Below are 27872 nucleotides of genomic sequence, written 5' to 3' on the forward strand. Positions count from 1 at the left end.
TTCTTCTTCTTAAAACTTAAAAATATAATTGAGAAATCTAGAATTAAGTAAATGTAAAAAATAAATAAATAAAAAATAAAATAAATTAAAATATTAATTATCATGTACACAGTTTGGCCATGTCCGTGTCCTATGCACCTTCCCAGATTATGACAACGTAATCTGTTATTGTTGCTTCTGTGAGGCGACTCCACACAGGTGAGATACTTCTGTCTCTCTCGGTATGTTGAGAATCCTTTCCTTTAGCATTAATGCCACCCTGTGCACTCCAACAGTAACTGAGTATCCGGCCCCAGGAAATGTAACCCTCATCATCCCATAACAGACCCCAATGGAACAACTGGTGCCCCCAGTCCACAGCCAACAGTATCCCTCCTGTGTGGTATGCAAATTTATGTGTAATTTATCATTTAATTGATCAAAAAATTGATAATTAGCCAGACCACCCCTTATATATTTTCCCCCTTCAGGACAGAAACAACATGGCATATAATTTCCCATTGATGGCCATACCAAGAAATACCTGCAAAATTGCATGAACAAAATAAATAGGTGAAACATTTCACATCCCCATGGACAGCAGACACACTGACATAACTCCCAATGGCACAAAAATATACACAATGTTCAATGTCTAATTCCCATAATACAACAGCAATTGTTGATGTCACAATGTTCAATGTCTTCCCATAATACAACAGCAATTGTTGATGTCACAATGTTCAATGTCTTCCCATAATACAACAGCAATTGTTGATGTCACAATGTTCAATGTCTTCCCATAATACAGAAGCAATTGTTGATGTCACAATGTTCAATGTCTTCCCATAATACAACAGCAATTGTTATGTCACAATGTTCAATGTCTTTCCATAATACAGCAGCAATTGTTGATGTCACAATGTTCAATGTCTTCCCATAATACAACAGCAATTATTGATGTCACAATGTTCAATGTCTTCCCATAATACAACAGCAATTGTTGATGTCACAATGTTGAATGTCTTCCCACAATGCAACCAATATTGTTGATGTCACATTGTTCAGTGTAGAAACCACCATATAATTTCCCAATGACGGCCATACTAAGAAATGCCTGCAAAACTGCATGAACAAAATAAATGGGTGAAACATTTCACATCCCCATGGACAGGAGACACACTGACATAACTCCCAATGGCACAAAAATATACTGTCATCAAGTAAACTTTCTTACCGGCATAACTTGAACATGCGCACCCCTCTGTTTGTAAACAAACCACTGCACCGCTCACAGTCAGTAGCCCCCTCCACCAGAGGTCTCACGACTGCACCACAACTATGCCTGGTCCTGAAAAGAAAAAAAAACTGGCAGTAGTTTATATGCTAGCCTGCTAGTTGACACCAACATTAACCCTAGCAACACACAAGAAATGCCAGGAAAAATTGAAAAAAAGCACTATTTTTCTCTCACTGAACTACATTAGTCTATAACAGGCGGTGATTGGCTGATTTAGTGGTTTATGCCCTTCCCCCCCCCCCCCCCCCCGTTCTTACCTTCTGACACCAAATATTAAAACCTTCATACACTGCCAACTGCTCTTCCAAATATGACTGAGAATGGTCTGTTGGTTCCTGAGTACGGTCAAGTTGAAAATGTGGTTGCTGAATACGCCACCAAGCACACATTGCACCTGGTGAGAAAGGCACAATTTCATGAGTAATAAAAAGTTAAATGCAAATTTCTGTGCCTGAATTTACTTCAATTGTTTTGAAATGTGGGCACATGATGCTGGGCATGTGTGAAAATCTGAGATAAGCATCTTAACTGATTATGACTAGTTTAGGAGCACTTTGCTGAGGAATAAAGTGAGAGAAGTGGAAAATTGCTTATAAAAAGATTTAAAAATATTTAAAAATATCTAAAAATTACTTAAACTCAAGTGCAAGGCTAATTGTCACAACTGTTGTTTGTGTTGTTTGTTTGTGTTGTGAGGACACAGGAAAATGTCTTTCTCTGCATAACAATACTCACCACTAAGCTGGGTAACACCCCCCCTGCCCTGCACACCTGGGAGAAACAACACTATAAAAAACCTGTCCCTGGCGTGACTATAAAAAACCTGTCTCCGTAGTCACTTGCTAACCATGCTGTATGGTAAAGGTACCTGGAAAAAAATGAAGAAAAGGTGTATTTGTGAAAGGACACAAGCTAGCCTTTAGATGACAGGAGTCAAACAGCCCTCCAGAGCCCATTGTGAGAAGATACATCAGACCCAGCTAAGAGTTGTACCAGGCAGCCTCCTCTCCACCCCCTGCCGGGCCATCAACAACCCTCAGCAGCAATCCTGATGTCTGACAGCCCTCCAGAGCCCATTGTGAGAAGATACATCAGACCCAGCTAAGAGTTGTACCAGGCAGCCTCCTCTCCACCCCCTCCTGGGCCATCAACAACCCTCAGCAGCAATCTTGATGCACCGTGACTCTAAGACATAGTAGGGTCCAGCCAGAGAGTTTAGTTTGTCCAGTAGCCCCCCCCCCCCCCCCCCCCCATACACACACACAGATGATGAATACAAGTTGGTTTCAGGAGAAAAAATTAATTGTCAATCTGGTTAACAAAGTCTTGTCAGGGCACACATCTGGGTGCACTAGCTGGCTAAATGGTTTGGGACAGCAAGGCAGAGAGCAAGTGGGGAGTGGCTTGGTCAACGGGACTAAAATGTGACACATGTCAGTACAGGACGGGGAAGTAGAAACTATAGAATGAAGTCCAAAGCAAGCAGCGTGGCTGGAGATTAGTAACAGTAAATGCAGGCTTGCAAGTTATGGCCTGTCACAGAATATGATCTCTAACACAGCAATGAGTTGGATCATAATGGCAAGCAATGTGACCCTACCCTGCCCAGCCCATCAGCCATGCAGACACAAGCTAACAAAGTCAGTGCAGTGATAACAGAATTGAACAAAGCTGACATGCAGCAACGCTGTGAAAACTTATGTCACATTCAGGATCTCACAGGGTATGGAGGACAGCCCATATAGCAGTGGAAGGAGATGGGAGATACAATAATAGCCTGTTCAGTGGAGGGAACAAAATACCATACCAGCCAGCCACTCAGACTGTGTACACTGTAGCAGAGAATGTGACCAGCCAGCCACTCAGACTGCGTACACTGTAGCAGAGAATGTGACCAGCCAGCCACTCAGACTGTGTACACTGTAGCAGAGAATGTGACCAGCCAGCCACTCAGAATGTGTACACTGTAGCAGAGAATGTGACCAGCCAGAAGGACATTAGAGGGGAAGAAGTCTCTTGTCCAGAGCACAGTGGTGTTTACATTAGTGACAAGCTCTGTCATACTGCTGGGGTAGCGCTTGCAATTTTTTTCGCTTAGCCATATCACCACATTTTTGTCAATTTGTTATCAAAATGGGTATAATTTGGCTAAAACATGTCAAATCAAGCCCTTTTTCTTTAGCCAATTTCAGTCAGTTTTAGCATTTGGCTAAATTGGCAAGTGTAAGCGCTTCCCCAGTACTGCTCATCTGCTCAGAAGTAGAGGAGAAGATGTCTCTTGTCCAGATCACAGTGGAGTCTGTACAACCAATCTACAAGAAGAGGATAGTATTGGGGACAAACAATGCGCCATGCAGCAGATCCTTGAGGAATTTTCTTGAGAGGTCACAGTTGGCACCTTAACTACTGATGGGGACAGCCAATCCCACACTACACGTGACAATGTTGAAAGTCTTCGGGACAAACAACACTTTACCATAGCTCTGAAAAAACAAAAGGAAAAAGGAACCATTTTCTTTAAGTGTTTCCAGCAAAAACAAAAAACACTAGAGACAAAATGCAACAATGCTTTTCTCAGTGCATAGCAATGTGCTGCTATTCTGAATTTGATGCTTGCTTTAGAGCAAACCAAGGGGAAATAGAGTTGATTAAAAGAGCACTGAGATATGTTATTAACTCTATAATTAGTTGTTACAGTGGTGATTGTCAAAATTGTTTAAAGTACTGTTATGTATGTAAAGGTGGCTCAGAAACAATTTTCCCTGAGAAAGGCAAACTAGACTTTAGCAACTCTGAAGACATGCAAATCTTGAGACAGTGCCTAAATTATAGACTGGGCCCAAAGGCAATTGAATCAACAAAACTTAATTAGTAACAACACACAAAAAGTGGAGTCTTTAATTAAACCGGACATTTCAGAAAACTAATAATAAAGATGTCACCTTTTCTCGGAACTTTGCAGTGCCAGTCCACTTAAGGAATAATGGACTTAAACTATTCACTTTGAGTAAGATGGCCTCTGTTGGTATTGTGCCAACTTCTTCAGTCATTAAAATATCTGGAAAAAGATGAAAAACAGATGCAAATGATAGTGAATCACAATAAGACACTTGCATTCAAGTTAAGAGCTAGAAGGAGAATCCTTAATCGCTACATAAAGTATGACAGATCTAAAGCATTGAAAAGTAATGACTATAGAAAATGCAATGATGCCAAAACTTGTATTTCCTGATCACAGTTATTCAAAAGCCGCATTCACATCGGGCTGAGCCATGGCTCTTCAAAGCGACCTAAATATGGCGGAGGTACATGACAGGAAAACGGCCTAATCTTTTAATAGGCTCTCCGCCTCTCACACGTCCCCCATGTATCATCCCAATGGAGCTGAGATTTAATGACTGTCCCCCCCGCAGGGACGACGCATGGGGAGGCGTGTGAGAGGCAGAGAAACTATTAAAAGATTAGGCGTTTTTTCTTTCATGTACGTCTGCCATATTTAGGTTGTGGCTTTGTAGAGCCATGGCTCAACTCGATGTGAATGTGGCCAAAGAGAACGAGAAAATGTATGATTTCAAGATACTACTCTGTAATAAACTGGTTTTTAAATATACACAAGTGTGTTGGTCTTTCTTCTTCTTAAAACTTAAAAATATAATTGAGAAATCTAGAATTAAGTAAATGTAAAAAATAAATAAATAAAAAATAAAATAAATTAAAATATTAATTATCATGTACACAGTTTGGCCATGTCCGTGTCCTATGCACCTTCCCAGATTATGACAACGTAATCTGTTATTGTTGCTTCTGTGAGGCGACTCCACACAGGTGAGATACTTCTGTCTCTCTCGGTATGTTGAGAATCCTTTCCTTTAGCATTAATGCCACCCTGTGCACTCCAACAGTAACTGAGTATCCGGCCCCAGGAAATGTAACCCTCATCATCCCATAACAGACCCCAATGGAACAACTGGTGCCCCCAGTCCACAGCCAACAGTATCCCTCCTGTGTGGTATGCAAATTTATGTGTAATTTATCATTTAATTGATCAAAAAATTGATAATTAGCCAGACCACCCCTTATATATTTTCCCCCTTCAGGACAGAAACAACATGGCATATAATTTCCCATTGATGGCCATACCAAGAAATACCTGCAAAATTGCATGAACAAAATAAATAGGTGAAACATTTCACATCCCCATGGACAGCAGACACACTGACATAACTCCCAATGGCACAAAAATATACACAATGTTCAATGTCTAATTCCCATAATACAACAGCAATTGTTGATGTCACAATGTTCAATGTCTTCCCATAATACAACAGCAATTGTTGATGTCACAATGTTCAATGTCTTCCCATAATACAACAGCAATTGTTGATGTCACAATGTTCAATGTCTTCCCATAATACAGAAGCAATTGTTGATGTCACAATGTTCAATGTCTTCCCATAATACAACAGCAATTGTTATGTCACAATGTTCAATGTCTTTCCATAATACAGCAGCAATTGTTGATGTCACAATGTTCAATGTCTTCCCATAATACAACAGCAATTATTGATGTCACAATGTTCAATGTCTTCCCATAATACAACAGCAATTGTTGATGTCACAATGTTGAATGTCTTCCCACAATGCAACCAATATTGTTGATGTCACATTGTTCAGTGTAGAAACCACCATATAATTTCCCAATGACGGCCATACTAAGAAATGCCTGCAAAACTGCATGAACAAAATAAATGGGTGAAACATTTCACATCCCCATGGACAGGAGACACACTGACATAACTCCCAATGGCACAAAAATATACTGTCATCAAGTAAACTTTCTTACCGGCATAACTTGAACATGCGCACCCCTCTGTTTGTAAACAAACCACTGCACCGCTCACAGTCAGTAGCCCCCTCCACCAGAGGTCTCACGACTGCACCACAACTATGCCTGGTCCTGAAAAGAAAAAAAAACTGGCAGTAGTTTATATGCTAGCCTGCTAGTTGACACCAACATTAACCCTAGCAACACACAAGAAATGCCAGGAAAAATTGAAAAAAAGCACTATTTTTCTCTCACTGAACTACATTAGTCTATAACAGGCGGTGATTGGCTGATTTAGTGGTTTATGCCCTTCCCCCCCCCCCCCCCCCGTTCTTACCTTCTGACACCAAATATTAAAACCTTCATACACTGCCAACTGCTCTTCCAAATATGACTGAGAATGGTCTGTTGGTTCCTGAGTACGGTCAAGTTGAAAATGTGGTTGCTGAATACGCCACCAAGCACACATTGCACCTGGTGAGAAAGGCACAATTTCATGAGTAATAAAAAGTTAAATGCAAATTTCTGTGCCTGAATTTACTTCAATTGTTTTGAAATGTGGACACATGATGCTGGGCATGTGTGAAAATCTGAGATAAGCATCTTAACTGATTATGACTAGTTTAGGAGCACTTTGCTGAGGAATAAAGTGAGAGAAGTGGAAAATTGCTTATAAAAAGATTTAAAAATATTTAAAAATATCTAAAAATTACTTAAACTCAAGTGCAAGGCTAATTGTCACAACTGTTGTTTGTGTTGTTTGTTTGTGTTGTGAGGACACAGGAAAATGTCTTTCTCTGCATAACAATACTCACCACTAAGCTGGGTAACACCCCCCCTGCCCTGCACACCTGGGAGAAACAACACTATAAAAAACCTGTCCCTGGCGTGACTATAAAAAACCTGTCTCCGTAGTCACTTGCTAACCATGCTGTATGGTAAAGGTACCTGGAAAAAAATGAAGAAAAGGTGTATTTGTGAAAGGACACAAGCTAGCCTTTAGATGACAGGAGTCAAACAGCCCTCCAGAGCCCATTGTGAGAAGATACATCAGACCCAGCTAAGAGTTGTACCAGGCAGCCTCCTCTCCACCCCCTGCCGGGCCATCAACAACCCTCAGCAGCAATCCTGATGTCTGACAGCCCTCCAGAGCCCATTGTGAGAAGATACATCAGACCCAGCTAAGAGTTGTACCAGGCAGCCTCCTCTCCACCCCCTCCTGGGCCATCAACAACCCTCAGCAGCAATCTTGATGCACCGTGACTCTAAGACATAGTAGGGTCCAGCCAGAGAGTTTAGTTTGTCCAGTAGCCCCCCCCCCCCCCCCCCCATACACACACACAGATGATGAATACAAGTTGGTTTCAGGAGAAAAAATTAATTGTCAATCTGGTTAACAAAGTCTTGTCAGGGCACACATCTGGGTGCACTAGCTGGCTAAATGGTTTGGGACAGCAAGGCAGAGAGCAAGTGGGGAGTGGCTTGGTCAACGGGACTAAAATGTGACACATGTCAGTACAGGACGGGGAAGTAGAAACTATAGAATGAAGTCCAAAGCAAGCAGCGTGGCTGGAGATTAGTAACAGTAAATGCAGGCTTGCAAGTTATGGCCTGTCACAGAATATGATCTCTAACACAGCAATGAGTTGGATCATAATGGCAAGCAATGTGACCCTACCCTGCCCAGCCCATCAGCCATGCAGACACAAGCTAACAAAGTCAGTGCAGTGATAACAGAATTGAACAAAGCTGACATGCAGCAACGCTGTGAAAACTTATGTCACATTCAGGATCTCACAGGGTATGGAGGACAGCCCATATAGCAGTGGAAGGAGATGGGAGATACAATAATAGCCTGTTCAGTGGAGGGAACAAAATACCATACCAGCCAGCCACTCAGACTGTGTACACTGTAGCAGAGAATGTGACCAGCCAGCCACTCAGACTGCGTACACTGTAGCAGAGAATGTGACCAGCCAGCCACTCAGACTGTGTACACTGTAGCAGAGAATGTGACCAGCCAGCCACTCAGAATGTGTACACTGTAGCAGAGAATGTGACCAGCCAGAAGGACATTAGAGGGGAAGAAGTCTCTTGTCCAGAGCACAGTGGTGTTTACATTAGTGACAAGCTCTGTCATACTGCTGGGGTAGCGCTTGCAATTTTTTTCGCTTAGCCATATCACCACATTTTTGTCAATTTGTTATCAAAATGGGTATAATTTGGCTAAAACATGTCAAATCAAGCCCTTTTTCTTTAGCCAATTTCAGTCAGTTTTAGCATTTGGCTAAATTGGCAAGTGTAAGCGCTTCCCCAGTACTGCTCATCTGCTCAGAAGTAGAGGAGAAGATGTCTCTTGTCCAGATCACAGTGGAGTCTGTACAACCAATCTACAAGAAGAGGATAGTATTGGGGACAAACAATGCGCCATGCAGCAGATCCTTGAGGAATTTTCTTGAGAGGTCACAGTTGGCACCTTAACTACTGATGGGGACAGCCAATCCCACACTACACGTGACAATGTTGAAAGTCTTCGGGACAAACAACACTTTACCATAGCTCTGAAAAAACAAAAGGAAAAAGGAACCATTTTCTTTAAGTGTTTCCAGCAAAAACAAAAAACACTAGAGACAAAATGCAACAATGCTTTTCTCAGTGCATAGCAATGTGCTGCTATTCTGAATTTGATGCTTGCTTTAGAGCAAACCAAGGGGAAATAGAGTTGATTAAAAGAGCACTGAGATATGTTATTAACTCTATAATTAGTTGTTACAGTGGTGATTGTCAAAATTGTTTAAAGTACTGTTATGTATGTAAAGGTGGCTCAGAAACAATTTTCCCTGAGAAAGGCAAACTAGACTTTAGCAACTCTGAAGACATGCAAATCTTGAGACAGTGCCTAAATTATAGACTGGGCCCAAAGGCAATTGAATCAACAAAACTTAATTAGTAACAACACACAAAAAGTGGAGTCTTTAATTAAACCGGACATTTCAGAAAACTAATAATAAAGATGTCACCTTTTCTCGGAACTTTGCAGTGCCAGTCCACTTAAGGAATAATGGACTTAAACTATTCACTTTGAGTAAGATGGCCTCTGTTGGTATTGTGCCAACTTCTTCAGTCATTAAAATATCTGGAAAAAGATGAAAAACAGATGCAAATGATAGTGAATCACAATAAGACACTTGCATTCAAGTTAAGAGCTAGAAGGAGAATCCTTAATCGCTACATAAAGTATGACAGATCTAAAGCATTGAAAAGTAATGACTATAGAAAATGCAATGATGCCAAAACTTGTATTTCCTGATCACAGTTATTCAAAAGCCGCATTCACATCGGGCTGAGCCATGGCTCTTCAAAGCGACCTAAATATGGCGGAGGTACATGACAGGAAAACGGCCTAATCTTTTAATAGGCTCTCCGCCTCTCACACGTCCCCCATGTATCATCCCAATGGAGCTGAGATTTAATGACTGTCCCCCCCGCAGGGACGACGCATGGGGAGGCGTGTGAGAGGCAGAGAAACTATTAAAAGATTAGGCGTTTTTTCTTTCATGTACGTCTGCCATATTTAGGTTGTGGCTTTGTAGAGCCATGGCTCAACTCGATGTGAATGTGGCCAAAGAGAACGAGAAAATGTATGATTTCAAGATACTACTCTGTAATAAACTGGTTTTTAAATATACACAAGTGTGTTGGTCTTTCTTCTTCTTAAAACTTAAAAATATAATTGAGAAATCTAGAATTAAGTAAATGTAAAAAATAAATAAATAAAAAATAAAATAAATTAAAATATTAATTATCATGTACACAGTTTGGCCATGTCCGTGTCCTATGCACCTTCCCAGATTATGACAACGTAATCTGTTATTGTTGCTTCTGTGAGGCGACTCCACACAGGTGAGATACTTCTGTCTCTCTCGGTATGTTGAGAATCCTTTCCTTTAGCATTAATGCCACCCTGTGCACTCCAACAGTAACTGAGTATCCGGCCCCAGGAAATGTAACCCTCATCATCCCATAACAGACCCCAATGGAACAACTGGTGCCCCCAGTCCAAAGCCAACAGTATCCCTCCTGTGTGTTATACAAATTTATGTGTAATTTTTCATTTAATTGATCAAAAAATTGATAATTAGCCAGACCACCCCTTATATATTTTCCCCCTTCAGGACAGAATCAACCTGGCATATAATTTCTCATTGATGGCCATGCTAAGAAATGCCTGCAAAATTGCATGAACGAAATAAATGGGTGAAATATTTCCCATCCCCATGGACAGCAGACACACTGACATAACTCCCAATGGCACAAAAATATACTGTCATCAAGTAAACTTTCTTACCAGCATTACTTGAACATGTGCACCCCTCTGTTGGTAAACAAACCACTGCACCACTCACAGTCAGTAGCTTCCTCCACCAGAGGTCTCACGACTGCACCACAACTATGCCTGGTTCTGAAAAAAAAATGGCAGTATTTTACACCCTAGCCTGCTAGTTGACACCAAAATTAACCCTAGCAACACACAAGAAATGCCAGGAAAAATAGGTAAAAAGCACCAATTAACTTTCTCTCACTGAACTACATTTGTCTATAACAGTCAGTGATTGCTCCATTTAGTGGTTTCTGCCCTTCAATGTCTAATTCCCATAATACAACAGCAATTGTTGATGTCACAATGTTCAATGTCTTCCCATAATACAACAGCAATTGTTGATGTCACAATGTTCAATGTCTTTCCATAATACAACAACAATTGTTGATGTCACAATGTTCAGTGTCTTCCCATAATACAACAGCAATTGTTGATGTCACAATGTTCAGTGTCTTCCCATAATACAACAGCAATTGTTGATGTCACAATGTTCAGTGTCTTCCCATATACCAATTGGCAACCCTCGGCTGACTCCACAAGCTCCATACAAACCTTGGACGAGATAAGTGTAGGGGTATATTTCTCTGCTGGAACTGCCTTTTCACTCAACCAGGGCCTATACACCAGAGGGACAAGTTCCCTAAAATCCAATTTTTGGGCAGTATCGTAAAAACTTATCAGATAAAATGAAATTGCACATTGTCTCTGAGCTAATATGATATAATGAATTTAATGTTAAAACAGCATAATCATCACCAATTTTTAATTATCAACTTTGACATTGAGAAAGTGTAACTACCATACAGCTTCATGCCTCTGGGAGGTCTAAGTCCCACAATGAAAATGCCAATATGTGAAAAATGAAAATTTCACAAAAAAAAAAAAAAAAAAAAAACTGCATTAGTGAGTGTTTCCAGAAAAAGAATATAATGAAGCTGGTTTTCTAATTCAAGCTGTATTTTACTGGTAGTCCTAATTTATGTCAATTTTGGTACAACATTACTTAATGTGGCATTTAAGAAATTCTAAGTTATTAGCTAGCAACTAGTATTAATTATCCATGAGGGACAACTGAAAACTAGAGGATCAGAGAGGCGATACCGCCTCCGGATATTGTACCACCAGCTGGAGTAAGCGCATTCGTATGGACCCCCTCCCCCTCCAAAAAGGGACACCATCACCAGTCTTGTGCTTGACAAGCTCTTTAAAATGCAATCAACAAAAGTTCTCAAAATATGCAAAAAAATGTAACTAAAAATGGTACAATTAAGCAGATTTTCTTATTGACTTGCATTTTCCTACCCTTGATCACTCCTGTATTCTCTAGACAAAAGTCTTATTGGTTTTCCTTGAAATGTGTTGTCAGTGGTGCATATATGCTGACAAAAGAGAAAACCTACGGGCAACAATTGGCACATCTCTGCTAGTTTTAAAGATATGAGAGGCAAGAAAATATGCAAAGCTCAGTTCATGGAGAAGTAGGTCAAAGGTCAATTTAAAGGTCACAGTATATGAATTTCTATCCAAGTTCAATAGTAACTATGGACCTATCTCTGCCAGTTTTGGAGATAAAAGGGAACAAAAAAATTTGCAAAGTTCAGTTCATGGTGAAAAGTAGGTCAAAGGTCAATTTAAAGGTCACAGTAAATTGCCTCTAATGACTTTCTATTCAAATTCAATAGTAACTATGGGTGCATCTTTGCCAGTTTTGGAGATAAAAGGGAATGCAAATTTGCAAAGTTCAGTTCATGGTAAAAAGTAGGTCAAAGGTCAATTTTAAGGTCACAGTAAATTGCCAGTATGTGACTTCCTATTCAAGTTCAATAGTAACTATGGACCTATCTCTGCCAGTTTTGGAGTTAAATGGGAAGGAAAATTTGCAAAGTTCAATTCATGGTGAAAAGTAAGTCAAAGGTCAATTTTAAGGTTACTGTTAAATTGCCAGTATGTGACTTCCTATTCAACTTTGACAGTAACTATGGACCTATCTCTGCCACTTTTGGAGATATAAGGGAATGAAAATGTGCAAAGTTCAGTTCATGGTGAAAAGAGGGTCAAAGGTCAATTTTAAGGTCACATTTAGATTGCCACTATATGACTTCCCATTCAAGTTCAATAGTAACTATGGACCTATCTCTGCCAGTTTTGGAGATAAAAGGGAACAAAAACTTGCAAAGTTCAGTTCATGGTGAAAAGTAGGTCAAAGGTCAATTTCAAGGTCACATTTAGATTGCCAGTATATGACTTCCTATTCAAGTTCAGTAGTAACTATGGACCTATCTCTGCCAGTTTTGGAGATAAAAGGGAACCAAAACTTGCAAAGTTCAGTTCATGGTGAAAAGTAGGTCAAAGGTCAATTTCAAGGTCACATTTAGATTGCCAGTATATGACTTCCTATTCAAGTTTAGTAGTAACTATGGACCTATCTCTGCCAGTTTTGGAGATAAAAGGGAACAAAAACTTGCAAAGTTCAGTTCATGGTGAAAAGTAGGTCAAAGGTCAATTTTAAGGTCACATTTAGATTGCCAGTATATGACTTCCTATTCAAGTTCAGTAGTAACTATGGACCTATCTCTGCCAGTTTTGGAGATAAAAGGGAACAAAAACTTGCAAAGTTCAGTTCATGGTGAAAAGTAGGTCAAAGGTCAATTTTAAGGTCACATTTAGATTGCCAGTATATGACTTCCTACTTAAGTTCCATAGTAACTATGGACCTATCTCTGCCAGTTTTGGAGATAAAAGGGAACCAAAATTTGCAAAGTTCAATTCATGGTGAAAAGTAGGTCAAAGGTCAATTTCAAGGTCACATTTAGATTGCCAGTATATGACTTCCTATTCAAGTTCAATAGTAACTATGGACCTATCTCTGCCAGTTTTTAAGATATAAGGGACTAAATGTTATAATTGTGGAGTTACAATAATGTGCCATAAATTTCGTACAGAAAAAAATTAATTAAAATAAAGAAAAGGTCATTTTGGTCAAAATTCTTGAAATGGGAGGTGCTCTGAAGTTCCAGATGTTCAAATTTGATGAAATAATGTCATTTTTGACCAGAAATTGTCTGCCTAGCCAAGCCTTGTTTTATTTTCCCGGGGTTCAAAATTTATTATCCATTACCGTACTGCACATTTTGCTTTCACCACCAATATGTACTTTTTGATACAGCGTAACTCGAAAACCATATGGAATACAAAAAAACGGAGACCACCTTCAGTGTTGGGCTTTACATGCTCTACAAAATGCAAAAAAGAATAGGTCTCTAGCATAAACGGTTCCCGAATTAGAGACAGTTTTCAGTTTCGGTATCTTATAATAATAATAATAATAATTTATTGTCATATTTATACAAATATAAAATGAAAATTGGTATGATCTGTCGATAAAATGTGATACAGTGGAATTATTAAAATACATTTTGTTCATTAAAAATACATACTGCTGATGGATAAAAACTATTCTTAGTGCGCGTGGAGGTTGCTTTTAATGACCGCAGTCAGCTTGTTGACATATGCATAAGTAGGCTATTCGCTGGGTGACCAGGGTCATTCGTGATTGACTTTACTTTCTTGAGCACTCGTCTCGTATACAAACATTCAATAGACGGCAGGTCCCTACCTACAATGCGCCTGGCAGTTTTTACTACGCGATTGAGGCGATTCTTGTCCTCTACTGTAGCACTACTGTACCAGACGGTGAAAGATTGTGTTAGCCCGGTAAAATTTTGCCAGCAGTTCTTGGTTGACATAGAATGACCTCAACCGTCGTAGAAAGTAGAGTCTTTGCTGAGCTTTGCGGACAATATCATCTATGTTAATGTGCCATTTAAGATCATCAGATATATGTATGCCAAGAAATTTGAAATGTCTGACTATTGATATTTGATATGTCTGACTTATGGCCGCTACTCCCGTGAAAATGCACCGATTGACCCCAAATTCACGGAGACGAAAGATGACCCGAAGGGTAACACTTTCCAATAATATTATTGGTTAAGTCTGTGTAGTGTCTGAATATCAGCGCAAAGATTTTTTTTTTTTTGTAAAAAATTTCATTTTTTTGAAAATTTGGCCCGTTTGACCTTGAAATAAAGGTCAAAGGTCAAATCCAAGGGCATATTTGAAATCTACACATATGACTTTTGGAAAGCCGTCTGTAGAAAATTTTCCCATAATTCCTTCTGTAGGGTAGATAATTAGCATTTAATTTTGCCATTTTTAGACAAGGGTGCATTGCAATGAGCACCACACCTAGACCCCAATACCGACAAAGCCCAAATTTTACGTGGAACGTATTGAAATTATAGGTGACCTAAATCCAAGAGATGGGTACGGAGGCCCTTGTAGTCTAGGAGGAGAAGTGGTAATGATGACATGGCGGCGGAGCCGCAGGAGCCGGCAGAGCCGGCGGAACATACGGGTCGGGACTAAAACTATGTGTACCGCCAGCGCCTACGCTGGTGGTACAATAAACTTTATTTTCCAGAAAGTTAATAGTTTGTGCACTGAGACATTCTGAACTGGTTTCCATGATTCATGCTCTGCAGTAACTCACTATCTACCCATGAGAATGCTACATTATACAAATTCTACATATAGCAGTACATCTTAATTCCTGTTTATCTAAAAACTGTAATACTACTATCCTAGTCAAAAGTAACACAAAGAACTTCATTGTTATACATTATACAAGGTATCCAAATATAACTGGATTGAAAGAAAACAGCATAAATAGCATAATAATCAAAGGTTGTTGAAATGTACCAATCATAAATGCCAATTTATGCATAGACAAGAGTAAAACACTCATGGAAAAAAGACGCAGAGGCGTCGAGTGAAAATTTAATTCCCCATGTACATGGAGGGATCTGGGAACGCATGATAAGAACTGTCAGAAAAATTCTGACAGCACTGTTGTCAAATGTGTCTACCAACTCATTGTCTGATTGGGTATTACAAACAATTTTATGTGAGTGCGAAAGCATTATAAATGGAAGACCCATGACAAAAGTCAGCCTCAAATGACTGTGACGCTCTTACTCCTAACCATCTGTTACTACTCCGTAACAATCCCTCTCTTCCTTGGGGTGATTTTGAAATAGCAGATGCGTATAGACGGTTGTGGAGACATTGTCAATTTCTTGTTTCCCAGTTCTGGAAGCGATGGACTAGGGAATATTTATCTTTGCTTCAGTCTAGACATAAATGGCGGGAGATCAAGCAAAATTTAAAGAGGGGGGACCTTGTCCTTAGCTTTTAGTTGATGCCTCTATGCCCCGTGGTTCATGGCCTCTAGCTGTAGTAGATGATGTTAAGATTGGGAGAGATAGCTTAGTGCGTAGCGCCACAGTTCGTACTAAATTGTCCCACTACAGTCGACCCATCACAAAATTGGAATTTTTAGAGGGAGACTGTTAAGATATGTTATATTATTACAATATTGTTTAAGTGGTATTGTTTTAACAATAAATTGTAAGTAAATTTGAATAAGCATAAGTAATTTTGTTGATTTTTGTTTATAACAGATAATATGAGTGAATATGTGTTTGTTTGAGTATGTAGTGAGGCAGATAAATGCATTTTTGTACAAATAAAATGCCATTTTAATTTTAATTTTTATTTATTTATTTGTTTATTTTTCTGTTTTAGTGGGAGTGTTGTCACTTACAACAACAAGTTGCGATTACGGTCGTATTACTAGCCATCTTTGTTTTGTTATGCAAATGATTTGCTCAGTATATATATGGCCAGCAGTAGTTCTGGGCGCGGCCACGTTTGTAATTGCACAGCAGAAGGCTCAGGTCGCCAAGTCTCAAGATTTAGTGTAGTCACTTTGGCAAAATCTGTGGATCACCCTCGGGCGGGAAAAGCCACATTTCTCTGTACGTATTGTTAACCAATTGCATAATGTTTGTGTAAAAGCACAAGTCATTTTGTCTCGCCAAATTTATAGTATGCACAACATTTCCCATTTCTTATAATTAATTCATTGTTTCTTTTTATATTTGTATTCAGTTTATATTATATTTGTGTATTTTTATATTATCAGTTTGGTGTTTATCTTTCATTATTTTGTTATTTTTTAGTTTTACCATGTCAGTGTATGTGCGTGAATAAAGGTGTGAACATTTTCCCATTGTTTGTGTTCGTTTGGCGTGGGATCCGCAACACATGTACTAGTGTATTAATCATGATCAGTGAAGCTAATCCTCAGTTACATGCATCTTATATGCACCTTATCATATCTTATATTGGACAAATAATAGAAATTGACTCGGACAATTTTACTGTGCTTGGTAACCTTTTAACAAAATGTGGCAAGTCCAATAATATGTTTATGGCCAACAACAAAAGATGAAAACTGGATAAGTTTTGAAAAGATTATCCAGAAACTACCTGATCCAACCTACTCTTCTCAGAAGAGCAAATGATGTTTTACAACACCACCAGACATTTTGAACGGTTTAAATGATCACATAATTTACACTACAATTTTACCTTACCTCTGTTGCTAAGATAATAAAATAAACTCTTTTTCTGGTAAAATATGGAATGTAAATTCTACAGACGTAGAAATCAACATATTAGTGATGCAATGTATCCAGTAGTGGTAAAGGTATTTATGTAGTCCTTGAAAAGTAAGTAAAACACCCATTGTAACCATTAACCATTTGTTGATTTGAATAAATGTTTTAATTTTGCCACCTTATCGTGTGACATTTGTCATATCTGTAATACTAAGAATCCCGAATTCAGCTTCTAAAGTTTACTTTTGACTTAAAAAAATTAAAACAAATACTGTTCCTTTTGATCTAACCTCCATTACAAATTGTTCATTTTTTATTTGAACATTGGATATGTGTGTGCTGATTGATCTATGTTCATATCACAATAGATGGATAGCACTTTGTTCATAAACAACTAGTGTGATATAAAAGCAAGTCTGTTCCCAGTGATTTCTAAAATCATATTTAAATTGGAATACCTCAGGCTTTGTATTTATAGAAAACATGTGACTTATTACCAAAGTGTTTGCACCACATTTTCTATAATTGAAGAGAAATATTAAATAAGTAACAATATTTTTGAATTCATACAAAATCTTGGCAACTAAATCAAAAATGGAACCTATGACCTATGGAATGATTGAAATATAACCTAATTTAGATGTTACCTAACCTCCATAACGAAAAATTATTGTATTATGTTTACACGTGCATATTTCTTGAAATACAGTAACAGAGTGGGTTAAAATTCTTCTGCTACTCTCTGAATACCTCTTCATTAAAATAATGTAAAAAGTTTTCCAGTTTTGCAAAGTTCATATTTCTGCATTTCTCATTTTGGAATTTTACCCTTTCTTCTGGAATGACCAAGAAGCTATCAAATGTTAATTAGCATTGTTCACCACCTCCCCTTCTCTTTATATTATAACAGCAAACTTTTTATCCAATTACATCTAGCTCAGCATGCACTCCTTATTTAAATACTTTCATGATTTACTATTAATAGACGTGAGAGAAGTCTTTATTGTAACACAACAAAAAATAAAACTTGTTTTAAACTTATCAAGGAAATAGTCACAACCACTTCAAAAACTTATGCTTAACCTCAAAGCCACAAAATACCCAAAAGCTCATGTTAGTCTGAATGAAGTAAAAACAATGATTAAAAAAAAAAGGGAAGGACCTAAGTGCAAGTGTAATCTCTGCAATGCCATGGATGTCTCAATGTAAACTTAATTATTACCCACTATAATAATGTATCATACTATGTCAGCTGCTTGGCCTTATTTTCCTGTTGTAATTTCAATCAACAGAAGTAGTTAGAAACAATAGTAGTAAACACTGTATCATTATTTAATTTATTCTGTTGGTGAATAGCTACTCAGCTAATGTTTGTACATTTATTCTTTCTGACATGAAATAAACTATATTGTATTGTATTGTATTGTATCGTATTGTATTGGGACGGGGGATGTCTAAAAACACCATAATAGTAATTAAAGCTAAACATTGTAAAGCATAACTGGGGCAACAAACAAAATAAAACAAACGTCAATTCTATGTATCTTTTTTATAAGTTCCAAAATGAGTCACACCGTTTTCTTTTTATTGTATTTATGGTGACAAGCTGTATTTCAGTCCTACCATTCTTTTCTGTAGGTTTGAGAATTGTAAGTATCTGCTTTACTTAAAATTGCCATTACTGCGGCAGTGCCCAAAATAGGGTTTTCTTCAAGTTCGATGCAATACTACATACATAATGCTTATAATCACCACCAATTTTAATGTTGTAGTGCAGATGATAGGTATTTAGAAATGAGACTAGCAAAAGTCTTCAGGCCCATTGAAGTTCAAAGGTATACTTTGAAAATACCATGATGAAAAAAAATTGAATTTTCCATACACACAAATACACACACATACACACAAACTCCTTTAATTACAACAACAAAAAAGTACCGGTATACGATCAGACTGGTTTTAAAATGCCAGTTATATCGAAGTCATATTTTTCAGTATTGAAAGTCTGAAGACAAGGGATTTTTTTCCATGAAATAGGGTATCTGCATTGCATATTACGTATATATATATATATTTGTACTGGTAAGAATAATGCATACTGAAAAAAAAATGCATAAATTTTTAAAAAACTCTGATGAAGCTGGTTTTGAAATTCAACCTGTATCTAAGTCACATTTGTCACATTTGTCCTATAAGTTTTTATGAAAGGTGTTATCTTTATGCCATATATTATATGTTGAAAAATAAAACAAAAAGCACATAAATTCAAGAAAAATGATCCCATCAAGCCAATTTCCAGACTCATCCTGTATATTGATACTATTGATCAGTCCTTCAGTCCTACAAGTTTGAAGACAACAAGCCTGCCAATTTTCCTTGAAATGTGTTATCTGTATAGCATATATTACAGTGGCAGATTTAGAGGGAGGGGTTAAGGGGGCCCTGGACCTCTTTCCCCCCCCCCCTTATGATTTCTGGTCTCTTCTTGAAATTAGAATTTTTACTAGCTGAACCATAGTTCTAAACTGTACCAAATGCATGGCACCGTTTGCCTTTTAAAATACCAGAATTTTTCAGGGCCCTCTGAAGGGCCCTAACCCTGTGCCAATGTGTGTGTGTATATGTTGCGCAGGGGGGAGGGGGGGGGGAAGGTCGACATTACATGTGCAGACACCCCTTCAAATAATCTTGGATCTGCCCATGTATAATAATACATGCCAAAAAACACACAAACAAAACAAACCAACCAACCAAAAAAAAAAAATGCATAACAATAATACTGATCACTCCTGAAGGTTTGAAAACAAAAACCCTATTGGTTTTCCTTGAAATGTGTTGCTTGTATTGCATACATGCTGATAAAAGTGAAAAAAAAAGATTAACCTTTGAGAAAACAAGGCAGCAAAGCTGTCAAATGTACAGACAAAAAACAGAAAAAAAAGATGCAAAATAGGTCATTTTGTCAATTTTGATGCAATAATATATGCTTATAATAGCACAGTCAGTCAACACTGATTTTTAATCATGCACAACAGGTAACATGGTCAATAACAGGAGCAGTTCCAGAGATATTTTCTGACAGTATTCCAAAGTATCTTTGTTGATCCATCCTCCATTTTGATGGTCTTCCAACAGAAACCCGTAAATATAAACTCTAAAATCTGACTGTCTTCCAGGAGACCCAGAAAATGGTCTCAATCCACCCCTTCAATAAGATTACAGTTTCAGGACCATGAGAGTTAAAATTCACATGATGAAAGTCCCAATATATGAAAAATGATGACAGTGCATAAAATAATATTACAGCGTGTTTAAAGACAAATACCAATACAACTGCTTATGTGGAAATACTGAAAATGTGCAGAGCCTCAGGTGGATGGGAGTTAAAAATGCCAGTGTTGGAGAAAAAATTAAAAAGAAAACAACAAAAATATAATTCCAATGAAGCTGCTATTCACTGCTTCCTTATTATGGACACTATGGCTCTGTTCTCACAACTTTTAGATCGATCTATCACCGCGGGGAGTCTCACTAGATTACTGTCAGATAATCCCCCTTAAGTGTCCGTCCCCGCCTACTACAAGCTTTAAGGGGTAATTAACTTTCGTGTCCGCCCGGCTGACAGCTATTTAGCGTGAACCCCCAGGGAGTTAGGTCGATCCAATGTAGGTCGATCTAATCTATGAGAATGGGGTGCAAGTTATCTAGCAGAGAGCTTAACCTTTGGGAGTTTACAGGGAAATATCAACAAGTGTGCTTTATGAAATTTCATTTAATGGCCGCTTACTTAGGCAAATGAGTTTATAGCACTGAAATTAGCCTAATGAATACCCAAGGGGAATTTACAGACTGACCACACAAATTTGTCTATCAAAGGTCTTCAGGCCCATAAGGCACACCTTAAGAAAAGCAGAAAACAATAATGTACAAAATAAAACAGGAGACTGCCAATTCTGATGCAATAATACATTATGTTTAACTGCACAGTCAACATCAAATTTTAATTATGCACAACGTACAGGTAACACTGATCATGATGAAAGTAAAAGCATAAGGCTCCAGGCCCATCAGAGTTCAAGTTTACAATTAGAAAGTGCCAGAGTGAGAAAAATGAAAATTTCACAAAAAATTCATAAATTTAATAAAAATGATAATCCAATAGAGCTGGTTCTCTAATATGAGCTGTATGTCAATCCTAAGAATCATTTTTGTAAGAATAGTTAAAAAAATAGAAAGTTACACTTTACTTTACATAATATTAATGGTGGCAGAGCACAAAGTAGGTTTTTTGTCAATTTTGATGCAACATTACATAATGATTAACTAATTAAATACCACCAATTTTAAAATATCTACTATTAAAAACATGGACATTAAAAAAATTTGATTACCACTGAGCTTCATGCCCAAGGGAGCTCTAAGTCCCACATTGAAAATTGCAACATGTGAAAGATAAAAATTTTCACAAAAAACCTGTATTACTTCCAAACAATTAACTAATGAGACAATTTTTCAACTGAAGCTGTATTTCAGTCCTATGTTTCTTTCCTGTGAGAAGAGCAAGTGACATGGTTATCCTTTCACCGCCACTACGGAGGCAGTGCCCAGAATAGGGTTTTGTTCAATTTTGATGCAATATTACACAATGCTTAACAGCATAATAACCATAAATTTTTTAATAATAAAATAAAAGTATCATGGATATTCAGAAAATGTGACTAGCCTATAGAGTTCAGAGTCATACTTTGAAAATCCCAAAATGTAAACAAGAGAAAACTGTATTGAAAGAGTTTACTTTCATTTTCAACACCTTTTTTACATAAAGCAAAATAATCAATTTACTGTCATTTTTATATGATCAATCAAAAATATGTTGTCAAAGCAAAAATATCAATAGAACAATTATTAATGTCCAACTTGCTCCATTCTGAAATTCTGAACATAGTGAATGGTTGAATCTGACAAACTGTAAAGATATGTGTTTTTTTCCATTTTTGACACTTATTAAACAATACACAATATCAGGTTTACCAACATTTTTTTATAATCAACTAACAATGTTGTTAAGATGCAGAAAATGTCAAAAGAACAACTTAACATATCTAATTAGTTCAAATATGAGACTGTTAGCATGCCTGAGAATTAAATTTGAGGAAAAAAACACTTATATACAAAAAAGGCATAACTTCACCAAACCTTTACTGATCAAGCTTATTTTCAAAACTTAATCTGTATTTCAGTAACATTGATCACTACCGTGAATTTCAAGACAATTGGCCAATCGATTTTCCTTAAAATGTGTTATAGGTGTTGCATATATGCTGAAAAAAAGTGAAAAAACAGCAAAACTTCTATAAAAATGCTCTGATCATGCCAATTTTCGAACTTGACTTGCGTATTATAGATATTCATCAGTTCTGTAAGTTTCAAGCCAAAAAGTAAAGCGGTTTTTCAAAAATTGTGTTATTGGTGCTACATAAATGCTGAAAAAAGTGAAAAAACTGCATTACTTCCATATTAATGGCCCGATCATGCTGATATTCGAACTTGACCTGCGTATTATGAATATTCATCAGTTCTGTAAGTTTCAAGCCAAAAGGTAAAACGGTTTTCCACTTATCGTGTTATCGGTGCTACATAAATGCTGAAAAAAGTGAAAAAACAGCATAAATTCCCCGAAAATGGCCCGATCATGCTGATTTTCGAACTTGACCTGCTTATTATGAATATTTATCAGTTCTGTAACTTTCAAGCCAAAAGAAAAAACGGTTTTCCACTTATCGTGCTATCGGTAAAAGTGCACGGCGACGGCGACGACAGCAACGACAGCGACGGCGACGACAGACGCAGGTGATGGCTATATGTACAGACACATCTGTGTCTGTACATAAAAATTGGTGGGAGCATGCCAATTTTTGAATTCTGCCTGTATATCATGAATGTTCATCAGTTCTGCCAGTTTGAGGACAACAGATCTACCAGTTTTCAACTTATTAACAATGAAAGTGCACAGCGACAACAGAAATGTTGGGGACAACAACAACAGCAACAACAGATGCAAGTGATGGCTACATATACAGGCACGATGTGTCTGTACATAAAACAGTAAAAATATTCAATCTCTTACCAAAATACAGCAGCAGCTGTTGATGTTGAAATGCTCAATGTATTCCCATAATGCAACTGCAATTGTTGATGTCACAATGCTCAATGTATTCCCATAATGCAACTGCAATTGTTGATGTCACAATGCTCAGTGTATTCCCATAATGCAACTGCAATTGTTGATGTCACAATGCTCAATGTATTCCCATAATGCAAGCAGCAACTGCAATTGTCGATGGCACAATGCTCAATGTATTCCAATAATGCAAGCAGCAACTGCAATTGTTGATGTCTCAACACTCAATGTATTCCAATAATGTAACCACAATTGTTGATGTCACAATGTTGATGTCAGAATGCTAAATGTATACCCATAATGCAACTGCAATTGTTGATGTCACAATGCTCAATGTATTCCCATAATGCAACTGCAACTGGTTGAATTGAACCGAGATTAAATAACTGTGGCCCTGCTGAAACGATGCGTGGGGAGGCATTTAAGAGGTGGAGAGACTATAACAGGATGAAGCAGTCTTCCTTTCATGTAGGTCCGCCATATTTAGGTCATGGCCTGGCTAGCACTGGGCTCTTCTCATTCTGAATGGTCCCTATGTATAATACAACAGCAAGCTTTAAACTGTCAACAAGTTAGCAACAGTTGAAATCACAATTTCCAATGTCTTTCTGTTATAAAACAGCAATTATTGTTATTTATAAATGTTCATTCTTTTAACACAACAAGAGAAACCAATGTGAGGCAAAGTTCTATCTGGTGTTATGCGGTGGTAAAGTTACCAAAATGATTTTCTTCGATCCCTCATAACTTTGACCCATTCATTGTATGTATGTTGCGTTATATGTTGTGTAATGATAATAATAATAATTCAACAATGTACAAAACAGGTTTGTTGTCAATTTTTATGTAATATTACTTTGTTTGCCAGCAAAATCACAATCACTTTTCCATAATGTGCACAAGTAAATAAAGGGATAACCATGCTTATACCACACTAGACAATGTTTCACCTATCCTTTCCAACATTTAAAGTTACACAGTGGTCCACTGAGACTACAACACACTTTAAGGTGATGCCAGATGAACAACAAAGACAAACCCATCCCTATATGATAATGAAAAACTATCATAAATCAATCACTTCTGTCAAAAACTCATCAAATTTCACCAACCAGAAATTAACATGTTAATGAGAGCCCAAAGCAGCCTAGAGAGATTGCAATTGTCTTTTGAGGAATAAAAATATCCCATGGTACAGTTCACTGGGACTTCAATTCACCTTTGGGTTAAATCAGATTATACTGTCAACCTCTTTTAAAGATCAGAACTGAATGAGGAAAGATGTTTAAAGGATAAACAGACTGAAACATTGACTTAGGGTAATTTTCAAATGCCTACAGTGTGCAAGACTTTATATGCTGTAATACACATTTTATAATAAGTTTGACATTTCAGCACCTTTTACAAAATTTATCACAATTTATTGAAAATAAGACATAATTTTTAGATAAGGAATATGAATTTACCTCTTTTTGCAGAGCAAACAATGGATTCAACACGTCTGCATCAATCATTTTGTCACAAACATCAACGCTGTCATTTAGAGTCAACTTCCAGAAAATTATGAAGCAGATTTGAAAAAAAAGTTTATCTTAACAATCATGTCATTTTTTAAAAGCAAATAACTTCTCCATTTACAAATATTTGTTGATAAGGCAATAAATATAAATCAAACAAGGTCAAATTTAAATCCTCTGTAAAAAGAAATCAAAGTTTTTCTTGTCAACAAAATATGTGTACATTTGTAGGATAACTGAAGAAAAGAAAATGATATTCTTGCATCAAAACATTAAAATATAATCATGTCACATGTTCCTAACTATAACATCTATTCCAAGACCTGGATGCTGTCATAAGGTGTTAACTGTGGCTATCTATCTGGACACTGTCCACAGGCATGTGACAATACAGCTACATGTGTTAGTGTACTGGTTAAAATTTTTATTATTTTTTTCACCAAAATAAAAGAATGCATTTCAAAAGTAAACAGTTCTGCCGACCTAGAACTGAATATGTAGATTTCAAAACATGGAAAAGTGGTCCCGGGGGGAAAAAGCTTTCCTATTCCTATCTGCACACTGATTTTTACATCTATCTGCACAGTCCCAGAGCGAACTTTTAGGGGGCCGTAGCGATAGTCCGAAGGTTCAATAGTCCGAAGGTTCATTGGTCCGAATGTTCACTATAGAACCTTCGGACCAATGAACCCTTGATTAAAAAATCGATAAAAACGTTACCACTTTTCGGACCAATGAACCTTCGGACCAATGAACCTTCGGACTATCGAGACTTTTAGACTTAACAGAAATCTGGTGACAGAAATCCCATGCCTGATCCCAGAAAGATCCTAATGATATAAACATAGCACTGATGCTAAATAGATCTATATATATATATATATATATATATATATATATATATATATATATATATATATAATATCAATATAACCCACTGACAGTGACACTGACCATTGCATCCAGTTCACTGCTGACCACATCTCTAATCTGTTTACCTGAGTGTCCCTGGTACTGTCTTCCTCGAGCTGAGGGAAAGTACATGTATATAATGTTAGTCCACCACACTCTCTCTGAATACTGACGTGGTTGGAAATGTGTGTGTTGGGGGGGGGGGGGGGGGAGGTTTAACCCCCTCCTAACCCACCCCAGCTACTGTGTACGTATATCCACTATCGTTGTCGGGTCTCATGCTGCCACTAGGCGCTGGATTCTCTGCGTTTCCCGGGAGCGGAAGAGTTAACGCGGTCAGCGCCATTTTAGGGAGAGGCAGATGAAATAAAAATATCTCCTAATATCTGTAAACTTGTACTCGCTAAAATTGAATAAATGGATCTTTTTTTTTAAACTTTTATTAAATGTGCAGTATAGTCTCCTTTCTGTTATTCTAGGCATTCCAAATATTTTTGGTTATTTGACCCCTCTCTCTCTCTTCATCCTCCCCCTAAAATGTTCCACGTTAGAAAAAATCAATAATCGTATGGGAGAATAACACAGGCAATTGACCTACTTCACCAGTCATCGCTATTTTACTACTTTTATGACTTGGGAGAGATTACGTCATACACGTCTGGAATAAGTTTTTTTTGTGATTATATAATTAATAAATTTCACATATTGATAAAATGTCTATAAATGCGTCAGTGAAAAAGGAACATCGCTTTTTAAAAACAATGAAAAAAATATGTAAAGGACCCAACATAAGATAAAAATGGCTTTTTTCTCTTATATGCAAATTAGATTGTCTTTAGTAATAAAGCTGACAGGAAGTGATACTCAGACCAGAAATTTCAAAGGTGGTGATCTTGATTAATCTGTATTTTGATATTAAATTGATTGATAATATTAATAATAGTAAAATAAAATTGAAGCTACTAAATCAATTATTCCTCAAGAGTTTTTTTTTTCTAATTACGAATCGATGCTCGACTCGCTCCTGGGATGAATTTAGTAACAGCCATAAGGAGTGCACGCCCCCCCCCCCCCCCCCCCCCCCCCCCAATACTCCAATGTGTTTTACGTGTATGCCCTATCCAGACAACGTTTACCCTCTACACATTGTTACTTTACTTATATCTTTTTTTTTCCAAATTGATGTCGGTTTAACAGATTTTGCATCGGTTGGCAGGCGAGCATTATCCCACTGTAGCTCGCGTGCTTCAGTTTGCACGGATGGTCCCTGCCCCTCCCCTCCCCCCAATAAATCCTTCCGTGATGCTCGTAAACTTTTGTGCAAGTTTGAGTGCTATGTTCTGTATTTTGAATGAGTTACCGACATCAGCTTCATTTTAATTGGCAATCTACACCTCCGTTTACATTATTAGATTACCTGTATCTTCTGCAACTCATACGTGTGTGATAAGTTTAATAACTGACACAGAGATAGTAGTTTAGATATATGTATTCTGCATAAGGAACATATTAAAATGTGTGTTTGTTAAAACAAAATTAAAGTTCCTCAAATTAATTGTTCGTTTGTTTCTTATTTTATCTATTTTATATTTGAAAATAAACGCATGGGACTTTCCCAGTGCTGCCCTCTGTGGCCCAATTAATGTGTAGATACATGTATTAAGATGAGGAAGGGTGTGTCTGTTACTGGACTTCTGTCATTAGATCTCCTTTTGTGTAAGCTTACGTGTAATTCAAGTACTGATGCAAATTAAATGACCATAATAAAAGACGCAAAAATATTCATATCCTTTCAGCTTCAAAGACTGATGTAGCAGCTACGAATTTTAACTTGATTGCCAGAAATAGTTTCACCCACTTCTTTTTATTACTGTTCATTCAAACCAATGATTATAATCAGATTCTCTGCATGAAAGGAAATAAATCCAAATACCACAGTTTGACCATCAGTTCTGAATTCTGGAAATGAGACAGAGTCTATTTATAATGGTGTTGAAAACAGGATATTGTGAAGTGGGGGGGAGGGGGGGCGTCCAGATGTCTTCGAGACGGCTTTTTATATTTGCTCCAGATCTCGCTTTCATGAACTCGGATGATTCATGATATTTTTATGTATATTATTGAGTCAGTGAACATTTATCTTTAACTTTGTTATCTTGTTATAACCAATAGGAAAATAACGATATAAAAGGCAAATAAAGACTTATATAATGTAACGCCGACACAGATTACACACACACACACACACACACA

The 27872-nt window shown here is 37.4% G+C and overlaps 2 long non-coding RNA genes across 3 annotated transcripts; both read right to left on the reverse strand.

Moving 5' to 3' along the window:
- Nucleotides 1-111: 111 nt before the first annotated feature.
- On the reverse strand, nucleotides 112-4357 carry LOC147760184 (uncharacterized). The gene is made up of 4 exons (XR_015335717.1): nucleotides 4222-4357; nucleotides 2015-2147; nucleotides 1537-1673; nucleotides 112-1330 (listed from the first exon to the last, which is right to left on the reverse strand). It is a non-coding gene; the product is annotated as an uncharacterized LOC147760184 (long non-coding RNA).
- Nucleotides 4358-5021: 664 nt separating this feature from the next.
- On the reverse strand, nucleotides 5022-26289 carry LOC147760185 (uncharacterized). 2 transcript variants are annotated; one of them, XR_015335714.1, is made up of 7 exons: nucleotides 25706-26289; nucleotides 23137-23722; nucleotides 10453-10566; nucleotides 9125-9240; nucleotides 6920-7052; nucleotides 6442-6578; nucleotides 5022-6236 (listed from the first exon to the last, which is right to left on the reverse strand). It is a non-coding gene; the product is annotated as an uncharacterized LOC147760185 (long non-coding RNA). The 2 variants fall into 2 exon arrangements; XR_015335715.1 differs by lacking the exon at nucleotides 25706-26289 and adding an exon at nucleotides 24657-25260.
- Between the last annotated feature and the right edge of the window lie 1583 nt (nucleotides 26290-27872).

Source organism: Lingula anatina, chromosome 8 (genome assembly GCF_051362555.1).
Source record: "Lingula anatina isolate TDL-2025a chromosome 8, LinAna3.0, whole genome shotgun sequence".
Lineage (NCBI taxonomy): Eukaryota > Metazoa > Brachiopoda > Lingulata > Lingulida > Lingulidae > Lingula > Lingula anatina.